Source organism: Callithrix jacchus, chromosome 5, assembly GCF_049354715.1.
Source record: "Callithrix jacchus isolate 240 chromosome 5, calJac240_pri, whole genome shotgun sequence".
Classification (NCBI taxonomy): Eukaryota; Metazoa; Chordata; class Mammalia; order Primates; family Cebidae; genus Callithrix; species Callithrix jacchus.
In genome coordinates, this window is record NC_133506.1 from 31,049,241 (window position 1) to 31,061,504 (window position 12,264).

General features: G+C 39.3%; 1 long non-coding RNA gene across 1 annotated transcript in view; it reads right to left on the reverse strand.

Moving 5' to 3' along the window:
- The window catches only part of LOC118153592 (uncharacterized), a 40,074-nt gene extending 31,017 nt beyond the window's left edge, over positions 1-9,057 (reverse strand). The window contains exons 1-2 of the long non-coding RNA XR_004742857.3: positions 8,827-9,057; positions 3,784-3,897 (exon numbers count right to left, since the gene is read on the reverse strand). This is a non-coding gene — a long non-coding RNA (uncharacterized LOC118153592). The remainder of the gene's footprint in view (positions 1-3,783; positions 3,898-8,826) is intronic.
- Between the last annotated feature and the right edge of the window lie 3,207 nt (positions 9,058-12,264).

Sequence of the window (12,264 nt, forward strand, 5' to 3'; positions counted from 1 at the left end):
GCTAATTTTTTGTATTTTTAGTAGAGACGGGGTTTCACCTTGTTGACCAGGATGGTCTCGATCTCTTGACCTCGTGATCCACCCGCCTCGGCCTCCCAAAGTGCTGGGATTACAGGCGTGAGCCACCACGCCCGGCCAGAGGCACAGACTCTCTAAAAGGCTGACACCTCATCATGTAACCATAAGGCTACTGAATGCCGCCCCTTCTTTGTGTATGACCACCACAGTGCTAAAAGCTTGTTTACTGCAGTTCCTTTTATCAAGTATATTATTTATGGTTACCAGTTAAAAATTACAAGACACAGTAAGAGGCAAAAAACACAGTGTGAAGAGACAGAGCAAGCATCAAAATCAGATATAGCAGAGGTGTTGGAATTAGCAAACTGAAAATTTTAAACAACTAGAATGACTATGCTGAGCTCTAATGAATAAATTGATTGGCATGAAGATGGTTGGAAAGTGTAAGCAGAGAGATGGAAATCCTAAGAAAGAATCAAAAAGATATGCTGGACATCAAAAACACTGTAACAGAAATGGAAAATGTCATTTTCTAAAAACACATTTTTATAAAAAGGCATTTTTAGGCATATCACTAGACTGGACATGGACAAAGCTGAGAAAAGTCTGTTTGCAGCTTGAGGATAGAAAAGAACAGAAGAAGTAGTTGAGTGTGTAATGAGTGAGAATTTCTCCCAAATTGATGTTTGGGACCAAACCACAGATCCGGGACATAATAGACATTACAGAACTCTCCACTCCAAATCAACAGAATGCACATTCTTCTCAGCACCACACATCACTTATTCTAAAAGTAACCACATAATTGGAAGTAAAACACGCCTCAGCAAATGTAAAAGAACAGAAATCATAACAAACGTCTCTCAGACCACAGTGCAATCAAATTAGAATTCAGAATTAAGAAACTCACTCAAAACTGCACAACTACAAGGAAACTGAACAACTTGCTTTTGAATGACTACTGGGTAAATAACGAGATTAAGGCAGAAATAAATAAGTTCTTCAAAGCCAATGAGAACAAAGGCACAACCAGAATCTCTGGGACACAGCTAAAGCAGTGTTTAGAGGGAAATTTATAGCATTAAATGACCATATGAGAAAGTGTAAAGATCTAAAATCAACACCCTGACGTCACAATTAAAAGGACTAGAGAATCAGAGCAAACAAATTCAAAAGCTGGCAGGAGACAAGAGATAACCAAAATCAGAGCAGAATTGAAGGAGACAGAGACATGAAAATTCCCTTTTTAACCAGGTTCTCACTTAGGTAAGAGTGTGATCAAAACTTAGGGCTCTAGCGTCACTCTCATTACCATCATTTTGGGTTTCTGGTTGCAGCATGTCATTCATAGGCTACAGTGTCCTCAAGGTCACACATTTCTTTCAGGTCTTGTCATTCCAGTTGAAGAGAGACCATTTGACATTCCAGAGATGGCTGCATCTAGACATTTGAAACTTTTGAGAGAATACAGTGCACCAAGGGAAACTACTATTATGATTATATCGAGAGTTTGGAGTATGCTTCTTACCCAGGATCCCCATAAACCAAACAGTCTAAAATACAATAGATCAAAGCATGAGCTAGATAGTCTACTCACTTAACTAAGCAGTTTCCCTGCTAATTCCCTACAACTGAATCTCTGTAATACCCAGTGTTTCCTCCATGAGCCACAAGTGCCAGCAGCTACACAGATGCTTCTGTTTAGCCAGTAAGTAATCTGAGCAAATATATTATTTAGCATAGCTTTCACAAGGTAGTTTAAAGTCTGTTAGGTGACCATAGCCTTTACAGTAGGATTTTCTACAGAGCCTATCATGAGAGATACATTTTCAATCATTGCCTCTTTTACTCCAAACTGTGGAAAAATGACCTAAGAGACGATGCCCTTCTAGAACACTGAAGGTCTCCTAGCAATGTTCTTTTTAACCCGTGATGGGGGTTAAAAAGAGTGAACCGATGTTCTGTTTCTGACTGACTATGAGGCAACACATGTACAATTAAAGTTTCTCACTTACACTGGGCCTTTGTCTTTTATCTACCAACATATAAGTTTACCCATGCATAAGTTTGGCTGCAAAATTCTTTGCAAATAAAAATATACCCGATAAGTGCACACAACAGACCCTCTTTTCACTTCTGTTGTTCATAGAGGCACAAGCAAGGGGAAAATATTCAAAGATAAGACCCTCATGATAGCATAGAAGTCTTGCTCTGTGATCTTAGAAAAAGCTGTTCACATCAAGGATGCCATCTTCTTTTGGGGAGAAACTTCTCAGGTTAGCTTTACCTTAAGGGTTCCAATGGGTGTATAGTTCCAAGAGTGTGGAAGGATCCTACTCAGTCATGATATTATGAACCCAAGGTTCAAGGTCCTGAAGTTTTGTTGCAGTGTGAGTGGCAAGGGCAGTCTTTTCTCAGAAGGGCCAGTGTTTGGGTTTTAGATTGTGACTGAGGTTGATTGTCCTCAGTCCATAAGCCTTAAAAAGCTTTCTTTATCCAGTGACAGTACACTGTAGCATAATAATCCACTGTTATAGCATTAGCCCTTTTGCATGGGAAAGCTTTTATATAACCAGAAAACATGTACTGAAAATGACCATGGAATGAAATTCCTCTATGAATGTTAAATGGCTCATCAGGTAGCTGAATGGGCCTGCAGCTTTGATTCTCTTCCCAGGAATATGGATTTGGCAAACCAAATGTTGGTCGTAACTACTTTAGCAGGTTAGAAGTCACCACACCAATATATATTTAATTTCACTCATTTTATCTTTTCCAGGGTGACTCATGTAATGCAGAATTGTTAATTACAAAAGCTACAAGCACTCAGGAAGGACAAGGAAGTAGTGCTGGTTCTAATGAGTCCATGCTTAATTGACATACAAGCACTCAGGAAGGACACGAAAGCAGTGCTGGTTCTAATGAGTCCATGCTTAATTGACATACGAGCACTGAGGAAGGACACGAAAGCAGTGCTGGTTCTAATGAGTCCATGCTTAATTGACATACGAGCACTCAGGAAGGACACAGAAGCGGTGCTGGTTCTAATGAGTCCATGCTTAATTAACATACAAGCAGTCAGGAAGGACACGGAAGCGGTGCTGGTTCTAATGAGTCCATGCTTAATTGACATACGAGCACTGAGGAAGGACACGAAAGCAGTGCTGGTTCTAATGAGTCCATGCTTAATTGACATACGAGCACTCAGGAAGGACACAGAAGCGGTGCTGGTTCTAATGAGTCCATGCTTAATTAACATACAAGCAGTCAGGAAGGACACGGAAGCAGTGCTGGTTCTAATGAGTCCATGCTTAATTGACATACGAGCACTGAGGAAGGACACGAAAGCAGTGCTGGTTCTAATGAGTCCATGCTTAATTGACATACGAGCACTCAGGAAGGACACGAAAGCGGTGCTGGTTCTAATGAGTCCATGCTTAATTAACATACAAGCAGTCAGGAAGGACACGGAAGCAGTGCTGGTTCTAATGAGTCCATGCTTAATTGACATACGAGCACTCAGGAAGGACACGGAAGCGGTGCTGGTTCTAATGAGTCCATGCTTAATTAACATACAAGCAGTCAGGAAGGACACGGAAGCAGTGCTGGTTCTAATGAGTCCATGCTTAATTGACATACGAGCACTCAGGAAGGACACGGAAGCAGTGCTGGTTCTAATGAGTCCATGCTTAATTGACATATGAGCACTCAGGAAGGACACAGAAGTGGTGCTGGTTCTAAGGAGTCCATGCTTAATCAACATACGAGCACTCAGGAAGGACACGGAAGTGGTGCTGGTTCTAAGGAGTCCATGCTTAGTTAAGGTTGCACGTAGGTCCTCTTGAACACCAGTTGCTTCTCCACCTTAGGTACACAGGACTGACAATAGGCAATTTGACTTAGCCCATGGAGTTTATCGAAGTTGTATATCTAAACAATTTCACGATTGGCTGATTCAGCAAGGAAATCTGGCAAAGTATTTTCTCGGTATCAGTTAATTTTAATTCTCCTTGGGTTAGCAGTTTTATAAACCAGTTAGTCTTTTCGTTACAGTTCCAGGAAACCTTACTCTGTTCAAATCATGATTTTGAAGTTACCAGAAACGTGTATTCAAGAGTGCTTTCCAGAGTCCTTTTCATCGTTTCATGAACCTCCTAAAAGACACCATATTCTAGGATTTTGTGCTTGCAACGGTTCCGGAAATTGCATAAGAATTAAGCAATTAGCAGTGGAAATGACTTTAAATAGCCACAGTTAAAGACACGATCCACAAGGCAATCTAGTTATTTCTGTGGTTTCAATAACTTAGCATAATAATCATAATTATGATGGATAACATACACTCACTAGAATTTTAGAATCCCACATAAGTTTGGAATATATATTAATATCATTCACTAAGATGTAACCTGAAGAGAGTTTCACATGATTTTTTATTCTGACAACACTTCCCATGTAACTTAGCATGTCAGAGAGTCCTGTTTACCTCCTTTTTGGATGTTTCTGGGACCTTCTGTAGCATCTCGACGATAGAGGTCAAAAAAGACCATTCTGAAGCTGAAATTTGATTTTGGGAAGCCTATCAAATATATTAAATGTTAAAACACTTGATATAAAATAGAATGCCAGGTCACCATAAGTCATTCATTTAGCCAAAATGATGACTTTTAAAAATACCGTAAGCCAAAAAACTTTATTCACTGATAGAAGACAGCTTTCTAAACAATCTGTCTCGTATTTCTCTTCTTTATTTTTTTTTTGGTAGTTTATTCAAAAGGCAAGCAAAGATCTTCCATTATCCTTGAATATTACATGAAAGTCTTGTTCAAGATAGAAAAGCAAGATTCACCCTCACATTAGTGTACTGTTAATATTAACTCCAGTCTTTGAGCAGTCATTAATAAAAGCTCATGGGCAAATTTATCCAATCTTAATTTGACCCTAAGATAATATTCTCATAAACCTTTTATAACCCTTTACAAATTTTTGTTAAGGAGCAGATCAGTGTGCTAAGAAAACATTGGTTGTATCTTTATTCCAATGCTCAATTTCCAGATAAGCTGCATCATGCCCTTTTAATTTTAGCCCATATATTCACACATGGGATTTTTTACAAGACTAATTTTTCACAAACCTTTTATGACTTGCTCAAATGTTCAGTTTTATTCTATTTCATTTAAAACAGTCCTTTAACCCTTTAAGCTGGGCAAAAATTTACATTCTTATGCCTTCTTATAATCTTTTCCTAAAGGTACATTTCACTTTCCTTACACACCTTGCATGTAAAACTGTTTCTTTAGCTGTTAACTCTCAGCAACTTTTGGTGAAAAATCTGGTTAGTAAGTGATTTTAATTATGTACTAGGTGTGGAGCCAGTACCAGACAGAAGTGCAGATAAAAAGACTCTTTCCAGCATAGCTAGGGTGCCTGGCTAACTCCACATTTCCCTAAGCCTTACTGTAAAGTAGGCAGGTTGAACGATTTTCTTTTCTTTTTTTTTTTTTTTTTTTTTGAGACGGAGTTTCACTCTTGTTACCCAGGCTGGAGTGCAATGGCGTGATCTCGGCTCACCGCAACCTCCGACTCCTGGGTTCAGGCAATTCTCCTGCCTCAGCCTCCTGAGTGGCTGGGATTACAGGCACGCACCACCATGCCCAGCTAATTTTTTGTATTTTTAGTAGAGACAGGGTTTCACCATGTTGACCAGGATGGTCTCGATCTCTTGACCTCGTGATCCACCCCCCTCGGCCTCCCAAAGTGCTGGGATTACAGGCGAACAATTTTCAAAACACAAAGTAGCGGTTTATGACCTTTTAAAGCATTTAGCAAACCTAATATCTGACCTGCCTAATTTAGACCGAATGTCTTTATTTTGCCAAAGATTACTAAAGTCACATGAACAAAAGGCATTACAATTTTTATTTTTCTTTCAAAATATTTAAGTCCTTATTTTTATTTAAGCCACTTAATTAGAGTTCTTTTATATAAACATCACACACGCACATGTAACTACACAGACAGGCAGAAGATCTAATGGCTGTGGGGTTTTTCATTTGCCAGTTTCTTGTTTGCATTACTGGCTTCAGGGTGGGTCCCTTCAAGGAACGGGGCCGGGAAAGCAGGCAGTTCCTAGGTCCTAATAAGCAGCTACACTTGGAAGGCAAAACCTGTTCTCCGCAATCAAGGGTCCCGGTTTTATTCTGCATCATGGATCACGGATCCCAAAAAAGAGGGACATGCTATGGGAGAAGACAGCACAATGCATTTTACCGCAAAGCAACCCAAGGCCAATCAGCCCATCCTGTGATTAGCCCGTCCCCCAGCAGATTCTGTTCTCTCTGGGGGGAGGAAGATCTCTATACCTGCCAAGTGGCCAAGAACACGCCTCTCTGATCTAAATCTGCAAAGAGCCGAATATCCCTCCACAACTGCCATTAGCCAAACCCCAAAGTACACTACCTACCTAGTTACTACACACCAAAGCTCTCTCATGTTGTGAAGTAATTTCTGATACCCCCACACTCAAAACCTTTAGATAACACAATGTGAAGCAAATCAGAGTCTTCGATTTTTGAGAGAGCTCTATCCACTTTCACTTCCTGGGGTTTCACGAGGGAAACGGGATTTTCCCAGGACGGGATCTATGGTGCCTTCCTGCTCTTCCCAAAGAGTGCCAAGCTGTTAACGTTCTCTTAGGTTCTCTCCTGTGTGCCTCAACGGTGGCAAGACAAAATGGAGAAGAATAATTCAGTCAACTGAGAAAAAAGAGAAAATCTTTTTTCCAGAAAAACAAGATTCAAGAAGAGAAAAAAACAAACCATAAAGGCCTTTTAAATGTAGGTAGAGCTTGGATATCAATTTTTAACTAAGCTGACTTTTAACCACAGCCCTCTTAAAAAAAAAAAGTCCTCCTAAACTTATGACCCTACTTTAATCAGGCCAAACAGCCAGTATTTATTGCTTTCAAACTTTACCAAAAGTAACCTCACAGGTTATGACTTAACCATGGCGTACAAAGTATTTTTAAAGAGGTGGTAAGCAGTTTTTACAAAATCTAGAATCTTCAAAGGTAGCTCAAAGAAGGAAAAATTCAGGAAGGGAAGCCAGAAGTTGTTCATGGAGGGGAAGAGAATCGACAGATGGTAAAGGTCACACAAGTATCAACCAGCAAGTACTTACCCCCTAAGCCAACACTGACCCCGGGCCACCATTGTAAAGTGGCAGTCTTAGCTGCTGAGTTACAACACTGGGTAGTTTCTGCTCTCCTCAGAAGGGTAGAGAAGTCAGTTTTGAGGTGGCAATGGCTTTTAAGTACCCAAGATGATTTATAGAGCTAACTATGACATAAACTTCAAAATTCCTGTTCCTTAGTCGGCAGAGACCAAGAGAAAGTGCTATTCCATGGTTACAAGGTCAAGCTCACAAAGACGTAAACCAGATGGAGACCTCATCCCGTTATGTCTGCTGCAGACTCAGGTAACAAAGTTTATTCCTGACCAGCTGGCCGGGCCGTCTTGAATAGCAAGCTTATGGAGTCCTAAGCTCACGTTCTATTTTAAGGTCCCCCTCTTCGTGACAGAATGACACAGAAAGACAAATTCATAGCACAAAGTTCACCAGATTCGCTACAGCTTAAGACTAGCCTCATGAGTCCTTTTTCCTATTAATTAAAACTTTGCAAGAGGTAGTGATTTTTACCATTCCTGCAACCAGTTTGCACAGTGAAGGAGTGAGAGAGAGCATTGCCTGTGCCGTCTAAGGAAACGAGCTCAGGGAGGCCAGAGAAGGACCCACCCATTGCAGAGACACTGAATTAAAGTTCAGGTGGCAGCTTATTGGTTGATAATCTTTTCCAGCAGTCCCATCAGCTCTCAACTTTTTCCCTTTGGGGAGAAACAGTTCCCCACATTCCACAGTCCTGTCCATGCCCACCCCTGTAAGCCACAGCTGAGAGCAAAGGGTGCGAGGCAGATTGATCCAAAGAGAAGAGCGGTTAACATCCCAGGGTACCAAGTCCATTTATGACCAAGAGTGACTTTACTGAGGGGAGGGTCTCTCAATTCCATCCTTTACCTGAGTAAAAGGTACCGCAGTAATTAAACCAAGTCAGCCCCTTGGCGCTGCAGTCTATTTCCTGTGGAGTGGGATAGCTAAAGGGTTAGCAGATTTAATTTTTCAAAAGCTATTAGCTGCTTACGCTTTTTATTTGTCTTTCACAAAGCCGTTGAAAATATTGAAATCTTTTTAGAAGCTTCTGCATATCATTAAGTATTCCCAGATGAGACTGATTTGGAAGCCCTCATTTTCAAATGCACTGTTGTTCATTTGGAACATTCCACTGTAAGTTATCTTTAGCAAGATTTCACCATTTCTGTGAGACTTTGCTGCTTCCAGGGCCTAATACTTAAGCATGTATAAGCCAGAAGGAACTCAGTCCTTCAGAAATTAAAAATCCCATTTTTATCTAACATACTGACTTTGCTCTCAGGTTCCCTTGATTAGCTTAGCCAGTGAATCTCTTTTTCCTACCTTCGCTTTAAAACAAAAATGAAACAAAGGGGTAAATCCCTGTGAATTTCCAAAACCGAAATTTTTCATCCCCTGCAATGTTACCATTTACTAGTTGGATGTAAGAGACCTCTAACTGGGTTCAAACCAGTTAATTACCAGATCGAACCCACTCTTGGACTCAGTCGAGTTTCTGTCGTGACTCCCAAACCCAGTTGGGATGAGGAATTTGCTCCGAGAAACTCGGAGAGCTCAACACTCATGGATTCGTGCAGCTCTGAAATTTGAGACAGGACTTACCACTATCCCCAGAGGCTCTGAGAGATCAACGGACACGAGCGGGTCCTGCGGGCACCTGGCCTGTTTACTCAGCACTCCTGGGGGTCACTAGAAGGTCTCCTTCAGACCTGCTGTCTGACACCCTCCGACAAAAGAAAAACTTCAGCCGAATTAAATTTAAAAGAGTGTAATGGAGCGATAAACAGCTCACGAATGGGGCAGCCTTCCCTGACAGAAGAGGCTTGGAGACTCGGGCACAGCCTGTGCTGGGAAAAGACTTAGGGACAGAAAAAGGAAAGTGACATAAGAAAACGGAACTGAGGCACAGAAACAGCTGGACAGGTCACAGCTTAGCGTTTGCCTTATTTGAACACAGTTCAAACAGCTCCATTTGATTGGTGAAAATTTGGTGACTGGCACAAGTGTATGCCGCGGTCTGTTCACACCTGTGCTTGTTATAGTTCACGATTTACAGAGAGACACTTGGGCCACACTTAAAATATGTAAGGAGGCAGCTTCGGGCTCAACTTGATTTAGCAGGTCTAATGGATAACTGTTCAAATGTCAGCCATGAACTTGACTGTGTGTGTGTATGACAGAAATGAATAACTGGAAAAATACAAAGAAAGAAATGGGAGAAAAGAATTAGGATTATTTTGTTATTATAAGGTACCTACATTGTTTACAAAGTGCTATAATCTTATTTGAGAGTGATTTGTATTTTTTGTAAACTGCAAACTCTACAGAAACCACTAAAAAGGTACAACTTGTATACTAAGAAAGGACAGAAAATGGGGAAAAAATCAAGTGCTCAGTTAAAACCACAAAAGACAAAAAAAAAAAAAGAGTAAAGGGCAAAAATTGGAATAAAAGAAAAAAGCCAACAAATAGAAAACAGTAATAAGTGTGGTTTATAGTAATCCAATTATGTCAACAATCATTTTGAATATCAATGGTTTAAGTGCACCAATTAAAAGACATAAATTGTCAGAGTGAATGAAAAAAATAAGACCCAACTATTTTCTATAAGAGCCTACTTTAAAGACACATAAAACAAATAGGTAAAGAAAAATATGCCATAGTAACACTAATCAAAAGAAAGTGAAATTAGTTATATTAATCTCAGAGCAGATTTCAGAGAAAACCCTGTCATGGATAAAGTGAGGCATTACAAAAGAATCAATAAATTATCTAAGAAAATTATAACAATCCTTGGCCAGGCACAGTGGCTCACACCTGTAATCCCAGCACTTTGGCAGGCTGAGGTGGGCAGATCACAGAATCATGAGTTCAAGACCAGCCTGACCAACATGGCGAAACCCTGTCTTTACTAAAATACAAAAGATTAGCTGGGCATGGTAATGGGCATCTGTAATCCCAACTACTCGGAAGGCTGAGGCAGGAAAATCTCTTGAACCTGGGAAGGAGAGGTTGCAGTGAGCCAAGATCATGCCATTGCACCCCAGCCTGGGCAGAGTGAGACTCTAAAAGAATTAAATAAAATTTAATTTAAATTTTAAATATTAAAATTTAATTTAAATTTAAAATTTAAAAAAAATTTTAATAAAATAACAATCCTTAACATGTGTGCCTTTAATAACAGAGTGTCAAGATACATGAGGCAAAAACTGGTACAACTCCAAGAAGGAAAAGACGAATCCACATTTAGAGTTGCAGACCTCAATACCACTCTGAGAAATGGGTAGAATCATTAGGAAGAAATTCACTAAAGGTATAGTTGAACTCCACAGCACATGAGTCAACTGGATGTAACACTGCTTCCTCCAACTGGATATAGACAATTTCATCCAACAACAGAATGCATGTCCTTCTGAAGCCCACACGAAACATTCGCCAAGCTAGACCACAGTCTAGGGCATAAAAGTTTCCTTCAAAAATCAGAACAGAAATCATGTAAATCTCTGCTCTCACACCAAAGAGGAATTGCACTGGAAAGCAAAAATTGGAAGATAGTTAGAAAATTCCAAAGTATTTGCAAAGTAAAGAACATGCTTCTAACTACATGTGTCATAGAAGAAATCTCAAGAGAAAATGAAAACATAACTTATCAAAATTTGCATGGTGTAGTGAAGGTAGTGCTGGGGGAGATGGATAGTGTTGAAACAAATATCAGAAAAGCAGAAAGATCTAAAATCAGTCACTATGCTGCCCTCTTTAGAAATGAGAAAAAAGGGAGAATACTAAATCCAAACTAAGAAAAAGAAATACTGAAAATTGTAAATATTAGAGCAGAAATCAAGGAAATTAAAAACCAAAATTCAATAGAGAGCATCAGTAAAACCAAAAACAATGTCTTTGAGAAGAACAATACATCAGTAGGCCTCTAGTGAGGCAAACAAATAAAAGATGAGAGAGGATACAAATTTCTATAAATGAAAAGAAGGAGGAAGCCATTGCTACAAATCCCACCAGCATTAAAAATGAGAGAGGATACAAATTTCTTTAAGTGAAATGAAGGAGGAAGCCATTGCTACAAATCCCACCAACATTAAAAATGAGAGAGGATACAAATTTCTATAAGTGAATGGAGGAGGAAACCATTGCTACAAATCCCACCAGCATTAAAAAATAGTACTATGAACAACTTTATGCCTAGGAATTTGATGACTTAGATGAAATGGATCAATTTCTTGAAAGACATAAACTGCAAAAACTCAAATAAGAACAAATAGACAATCCTAATAGCCTGTATCTATTAATGAAATGAAATAAGTCATTAATAGCCTTTGAAAGCAGAAAGCACCAGGCCCAGATGGGTTCACTGGTGAATTCTGCCAAATATTTAAGGAAGAAATTGTCTACAGTCTCTTCAAGATCAGAGCGGTGAGAATACTTCCTAACTCATTCTATAAGGCCAGCATTACACTAATCCCCAAAGACATTACAGGGTAAGAGAGCTACAGACCAATATTGCATAACCATTTACTAATAAACTATTATTAAATTTAATCAATAATGTTTAAAAAGAATTATACAATATAAGTGAGATTTATGTTAATATAAAATGTTGGCTTGACATTTGAAAATCAATGAATGTAATGTATCACATCAACAGGTTAAACAAGAAAAAAGTCACATGATTATATTATTAAAGAAAAAAATATGACAAAGTCTAATATCCATTCATGTTAAAAACTCTCAGTAAAGTAGGAATGGATAATAACTCCATGAAGTGAATAACAAATATCTACATATGACCTACAACTAACATCACACTTAATGTTGATAAACTAGAAACTTTCCCACTAAGACCACAAGCTCCTGGAACTAAGACTGCAGGATACAAGGTTAGGATATTCAACCACTTTCCCATATACCACAAATGCACAAGGGGAATTTGAAATTGAAAGCACGCCATCACCCAGAAAATGAAACATTTAGGTATAAATCTGTCAAAATATGCAGAAGGTCTATTTGAGGGAAACCATAAAATTTTGG